The following is a 7,464-nucleotide window of genomic DNA, read 5'->3' as shown; positions in this document are numbered from 1 at the left end:
GTATGTAAGTGATAGTTCTGTCCACCTTAAATTACACAGTGCCGTATGTCAATTATATTTCAATAAAACTGGAAGAAAAACATACAATGAAAAATGAACATGTGAAATGATTCAAATTTTGTACAGAAGCAAAATAACATTTGCAAGATGTACCTAAGTAACTGAGAGTAAAGTATCTCACAATAAGCAGGGTAGTCCTGGAAGGACTCCAGGTCATGTCACATGTCATAAATTCCAGGTTTTTTAAGGAAGTGGTTCACTGAAGACACTTTAGTCTCTGAAGTAGGCAGCGCTGCAGACCTACAGGATGGGGTAGTTTGATGGGAGGTGGGGGGACAACTGCAATAAAATTAAAGGACAGGATTTTGTTTTTTAAAAATACTTGATTTTTAAACTTGTGTGTTTTACAACTTGTGGGATCCTATAGATTTTTAAACTTTCCTGCTGGTCAGTGTTTTTGTTTTGTTTCAGTTTTTAAGTGAAAGTGAAGTCACTCAGTCGTGTCCAACTCTTTGCGACCCCATGGACTGTAGCCTACTATGCTCCTCCGTCCGTGGGATTCTCCAGGCAAGAATACTGGAGTGGGTTGCCATTTCCTTCTTCAGGAGATCTTCCCAACCCAGGGATCGATCCCAGGTCTCCCGCACTGCCGGCAAACGCTTTACCATCTGGGCCACCAGGGAAGCTCAGTTTTTAAAAATAAACATTACTAACCGGATTCAGTTCTCTCTTTTTTTACTTTTAAGTGTTGCTCACAAAGAAAAACCATTTTGGACTGGTAAGGGCTTTAGCAACCTACTGATATAGAGTCCTCTGTCATATATTTTTTCTTTTTTAAAAAATGTTATTACATTATAGTTGCTTTACAATATTGGGTTATTTTCTGATGTATAGCAAAAATGAATCAGCCCTACGTATACACATAACCCCTCTTTTTGCATTTCCTTCTCATTTAGGTCATCACAGAGCATGAAGGAGAGTTTCTTGTGCTATATAGCGGGTTCCTTTTGCAACCAAGGAGAGGAAAGGCTACTTGGTATAAAGGGTAGAAAGAGAATTGTTAGTATCATTTTTACCTACATTCCACCACCCTCAGAAACATGTGGTTCATAGTATTTCTTTTTAGCAGAGCCCTAAGTTGAAAAATTTGGTTCATAGTCTCCTAGCCTCAATCCTAAAGAAGTTCTCATAACCATAATAGGTTGCATGTTCATATGAAAAGACGAAATGAGATTTAAAAAGCAAATCAAACATTATTTTGATGTAAAGTTGCACATCACATAAAATTTTTTGTCAGCTCTAAAATGCTATGATTGTTTTCTTTATTCTTAGCTTTGTGACATGTGGTTGGTGTGTGAACAAACATTAACCCAAAACCTTCCTATAAAGACCAGTACTGATTTTAGTCTGTATTTGAGGACACAGAAACTAGCACTTTTGATTCAGAGGGTTGAGAAGGACAATTTTAAAGAAAGATTCTTTTAAATATAAATCCTATTTTAAATAGTGAGTCATGTGAATCCCTGCCCACCCCCCCCCCGCCCTGAAAGTATGGCATGGCATGTGGCACTTCCCTGACCAGGGATCAAACCTGTGCTCTTTGCAGTTAAAGCATGGAGTCAACCACTGGACCATCCAAAGTCCAGTCATGTGAATCTGTATGTTAATATTGATGTCATGGTTGGATGTTTACTGCCTTTCAGTTTAAAAAACTCTAAAATGTTGCTTTGTGATAAATTCAAACTTAAATGACTAGAGGGAGTGACTTTCTGTATAATTAGCATGATAATATAATCGGGTCCTATCTCTTGATATTTTTATGAGATTATCATTCTTATAATCATTTACAGAACTCATGCACTGTTGATAGTATATCTGCAATGTGCATTCGATATTTGAGAACTTATTTTGAAAAGAGAGTTGTTTCTACTTTATTCAGAAATCCAACAGAGTTTTACTAATGACTTGATCAAGCATCCCAAGAAACTCTAACAATAGGGCACATATTCCCAATGATGAAAATTGCACTCAATTTAAATACAAGATGAATATTAATAGGATGCTTTGTTCCCTTTCAAATGCCTTCCCTATTTTACTCTTTTTCTTGGGTCAGTGGTCTTTAAGCTGAGTTCTAAATAGTTTGTACAACCTTATCTTTTATAGAATTATGCATAAAATCCATACATATCCTATGAGACTCTCAAGAATAAACTGTATTAATTCTTGTACTCTGATTAATTCTTGTATTTGCTGAAATGTTCTTCCTCTTGCTATGCGGCATGCATTCAATTATGGGAAATGGGAATGCTTTAAAATACCACATTCTGGCATGAAGTGTTTTGAAAATCTTTGGGGGACATTAGTTTGCCTTTAATAACAAGTCCAAAATCGTGCCTACTGGGCCTTTCCACTGGAAACAAAGATTGTATATTGCTATAAAAAAACAGTATTGTCATCTGGCTGATGTCTGTCAAATGGAGAATAGCTCCACAGAACAGGAGAGAAGAGCAGGAGCAGGAGAAAAATAGGCATTCAAAGGTGAGAACCACCTTTTTTCCCTGGAAGATACACATTTTTTTAAACAACAAGAAGAAAGCACTTTATTTTTCAGTCCCTCTCTCCCCAGGCTTTACAAAACCTAGATGCTCTGTTGTCAAGTTGGAAAATTAGAGCTATGATTACCTTTAAAAAGTTTTACTTGTCAGAATTTCTTCTCAGCATGTAACACACCTCTTTGTAGTGTCTCATGCCACTATTTCGCTTCTGTAAGACATACCATGGAGAACACCTTGTCCAAAAGAGTCAGTATAAATGCTTTTCCTACCAGGCCAATTGATTCTAGGAACTTTCTATTTTATTTTCCACTGGGCAAATCTTTGCTACTTTTTTGGAGGATGACAAATGTAATTTAATTCTGAAATTAAAAAAAAAAAAAAACACCAAAACAAAACAGAGAACTATATGGAGTGGGGATTGGTTCTACAAAATAAATGGAAATTTGGTGGGTACAAGTGCCTGGTAATATGTTTAAGGGCATACCAATAAAATACAGAGAAATAAAATAAAATACAGAAAATAAAAATTACAGAAATAAAATACAGAGAAACATCTTTCAAGATGAATAGCTGATAAAAAATGAAAAATGACTATGAATATAGTAGTTTGCATAGAACAAAAGAAAAATATACAAAATAAGTAAGGCCAGTAAAGAATCTGCCTGCATTGCAAGAGACCTGGGTTCGATTCCTGGGTTGGGAAGATCCCCTGGAGAAGGGAATGTCTGCCCACTCCAGTATTCTTGCCTGGATAATTCCATGGACAAAGGAGCCTGGCAGGCCACACCCAATGGGGTTGCAAAAGTCAGACATGACTGAACAACTAACACTTTTACTTATCTATTCAGTGGCTCCCAGTATCTCTATAACTTAAAAGTTTCCTCATTTAGTAGTACTACAACAAATCCAACTTCCCATAAAATTCATTCTCTGTATTTCACTCATTGTTAAAATATGATTTCAGAAATACAGTCTGTTAGAAAGACTTTGAAAACTGGAATACAATGTAAGGCTTTAGTTTAAGGCACGATTCTGCCTCTTATTGACTGTGTGTCCTTGGACCAGTGGTTTGCTATTTAAATGTCTAACAACAGACTTTACAGGGGAAAAGAAAGCTTGAAGTGTGATTTCCTTGGTGTATATAGTCCTACCATGTCCAGTTTCAAGTTAGTAACAGGATGTCCTGAATGTAGAGTAGAAGAGAAGAGTGGACAGTGGGCTCTCCCGACTTGGTAGGAATTGGCTTCATCACATTACTACTGCTTTGAACAAATGTATCATTGTTCTGAATTTTCTTCTGTAAAATTGAAATAATGATGTTCATCTCACACAAATAGTTGAAAAAATTAAATGAACAAAAATATTAATGCCTTAGTTTATCAGAGAAGTATATAAGATCAGAGATTGATAGGTTAGTGTGAAGGATGAAGAAGAAGATATAGCTTCGGGACCAGGGACCAGGCTTGATCACGCAGGAGCTTTTGTAGCAGAGTTTTATTAAAGTATAAAAAGGGACAGAGAAAGCTTCTGACACAGACATCAGAAGAGGGACAGAGAGTGCCCCCCTCACTAGTGTTAGCAAGGGAGTTATGTACTTTTTAATTAGTTATTACAATAAATCAAAAGAATGTCTCAAGGTTGTAAAAATTTTTACCGGATCCACTCCCACAATTTACATTTTAGCATAGCCAGATTAGAATTTAATAGAAAGATCCTACTAGACCCACTCCCATAATGTACATTTTAAGATACCAGGATTAGTCAGAAGGTTTTCCAGAAGAAGAAACTGTCCTCAAGCAGGATACATTGTTGTTACATAATCCCTAGTACAGAGTTTAAACTGAGTTGTTTGTTGTGTAATCATCAGTTTTAGACTTCAGAAAAAAACCGTTTTATGTGACCAAGACTAAGGAATGTAGAGAAAAACAAAAACAACAAAAAAAGTTTGTCCTTTTCTCCTCCTTGAGAATTCCAGACCTGTATCTCCTCCTCAAGAACCCCAGACCCCTCTATCCTCTTTTGGCACCCTGGACTTCTTATCAACCTACCTAGGAATTGACTCTCTCAAGATCATTGCTGAAAGCCTATTTAAATTCCTACTCAATCTTTCAGTCATGCCCAGATAGAGAAGGGATATGCATCACACCTGCTGCTGCTGCTAAGTCGCTTCAGTTGTGTCCGATTCTGTGCGACCCCATAGGCTCCCCCGTCCCTGGGATTCTCCAGGCAAGAACACTGGAGTGGGTTGCCATTTCCTTCTCCAATGCATGAAAGTGAAAAGTGAAAGTGAAGTCACTCAGTCATGTCCGACTCTTAGTGACCCTATGGACTGCAGCCCACCAGGCTCCTCTGTCCATGGGATTTTCCAGGCAAGAGTACTGGAGTGGGGTGCCATTGCATCACACCTAGGAATACATAAAACTAGGGAGAATAGTTGACAGAATGAATGGAAGGTAGATTGTGAATAAAAAAATATTTTGAAAGACTTGAGTATTGGCTACATAGCAATAGAAAATTTACTGGTAGCATCTACATCTATGCAAGCAACAACAAAAAAAGCATTCAACAGGTGAGGACGAGAATATTTTAAAGACAGGCTTAGGCATTTTGGAAGGCAATTATCTTCATTTATACAATTGATATTGTGTTATCAAATGTATGGATGTGAGAGTTGGACCATAAAGAAGGCTGAACACCAAAGAACTGATGGCTTTGAGCTGCAGTATTGGAGAAGACTCTTGAGAGTCCATTGGACTACAAGGAGATCAAATCAGTCAATCCTAAAGGAAATCAATCCTGAATATTCATTAGAAGGATCGATACTGAAGCTGAAGCTCCAATACTTTGACCACCTGATGTGAAGAGCTGAGTCATTAAAAATCTATTCATTCATTTCCCTGATGTTGGGAAAGATTGAAGGCAGGAGAAGAAGGGGACAACAGAGGATGAGATGGTTGGATGGCATCTCTGACTCAATGGACATGAGTTTGAGCAAGCTCCAGGAAATGGTGAAGGACAGTCCATGGGGTCTCAAAGACTGGCAGACTGCAGTCCATGGGGTCGCAAAGAGTCAGACACAACTGAACAAGTGAACAACAAAGCTTACAAACTCAGGCTACACTGAGACAAGTTAATTCAATTAAGAAAATAAGAATTTCTCTCCAATTAATGGTGGCCAGTCCACATATAGAAAATTTGCCTTTGTTTCTAAGTGCTGAACGTTAAGATTAATACCGAAACATGCAGCCCATGATAAGTAGATTGACCAGATTCATACAAGACTTAAAAATATATATTAATTGAAGGAATTGCAGATATCTAGCTTGGATAAATGAGTGGGCTTCCCTGGTGACTTTGATTGTAAAGAATCTGTCTGCAATGCAGGAGACCCAGGTTCGATCCCCTGGAGAAGGGAATGGCTAAATGAAGATGCAATGAAAATGTGATTGTTAACATTAAATATGTAAGTTCATCTTATATATACTTTCAAAGATAAAAAAACAGTGTTGAAAAGTTTCAGAAAAACAAATTTTATTTCAAGAATTTTCTAAAAGTGAAATTATCTTCAATGGGAAGCTAGGTTCTCCAAAATGATTGCTAACCAGATAGCAAAAGGATGAGCAGATGTGAGAAGAATGGGATTTGAGGATAAGACCAGCTGTACTTTATGACATCAAGCACTCTTTCCGTTTTAAGTTGTTATATTTTTAAGTTTTTGTTTTTCATGATAATTGAAAAAAATAATATTTTCTGAAGCCTGAGGGTAGAAGAAAACCTTGAAAACTTTCAAAATTATTTTGTCACTGTAATTTCAAAAAATGTTAAAAATCAGCATAAAAATCAGGAGGCTAAGAATGTGACCAGAAATCAACTACTTTTCAATACCAAATGAAAGAGCTTGGTTTCTGGGGAAGGTACCTGCAAGGGGAGCATTACCATGAGAGGAGTTTTACAACATGATGTGTTAACTTTTATCTTTTTTCAGCTAGTGACAGTTACAATGTTGAATGTTGCTGTAAAAGGAGTCATTTTTATCTGCACAAATTGTGGGCTAAGACTGAATCATTTCAACACACACATTCAGATCTCTGAAGAACAATAGATGTTTATTGATCATTTCCTAATACCTCATTATGAGGGTTATTTTAAAAATGCCCAATGTATGCTTGCAATTTGAGCAAAACTTGATCTGGGGAGATATTTGACTTTTAATGGATATGTAATGGCCATTACATATTGCAAAGAAACTTACATTTCCTGTTACCATTGCTTTACTTTAGCTCCATACAAATTCTTGGCTTCTTTACTTCCCTAAATGGATGCTGTCACCAGCTGGCTTTCTCAGGATGAAACCTTTGGTACTCATGAAGCAAGAATAATTTTTTCTGTTATCTTTCAATACCATATTAACTCTCTTTTGCTTTTTGTTGCTGTTGTTCAGTTGCGAAGTCGTGTGCAACTCTTTGCGATTCCATGACCTGTAGCACACCAGGCTCCTCCGTCCTCTCCCAGAGTTTGCTCAAATTCATGTCTGTTGAGTTGATGATGCTATTTAACCATCTCATCCTCTTCTGCCCCCTTCTGCTATGGCCTTTGGTCTTTCCCGGCATCAGTGTCTTTTCCAATCAGTCGGTTCTTCACATCAGATGTCCAAAGTATTAGAGCTTCAGCTACAGCATCAATCCTTTCAGTGAATATTCAGGGTTGATTTCATTTAGGATTGGGTCTTCCCTGGTGGCTCAGCAGTAAAGAGTCCACCTGTAATGCAGAAGACATGGGTTTGATCCCTGGGTCAGGAAGGTAACCCACTCCAGTATCCTTGCTATGTCCAATCCCATGGACAGAGGACCCTGGTGGGCTACAGTCCATGGGATTGCAAAGAATTGGACATGACTGAGCGCTCACCTCC

This window comes from Bos javanicus, chromosome 23, assembly GCF_032452875.1.
Source record: "Bos javanicus breed banteng chromosome 23, ARS-OSU_banteng_1.0, whole genome shotgun sequence".
NCBI lineage: Eukaryota > Metazoa > Chordata > Mammalia > Artiodactyla > Bovidae > Bos > Bos javanicus.
This window is presented reverse-complemented; position numbering follows the sequence as displayed.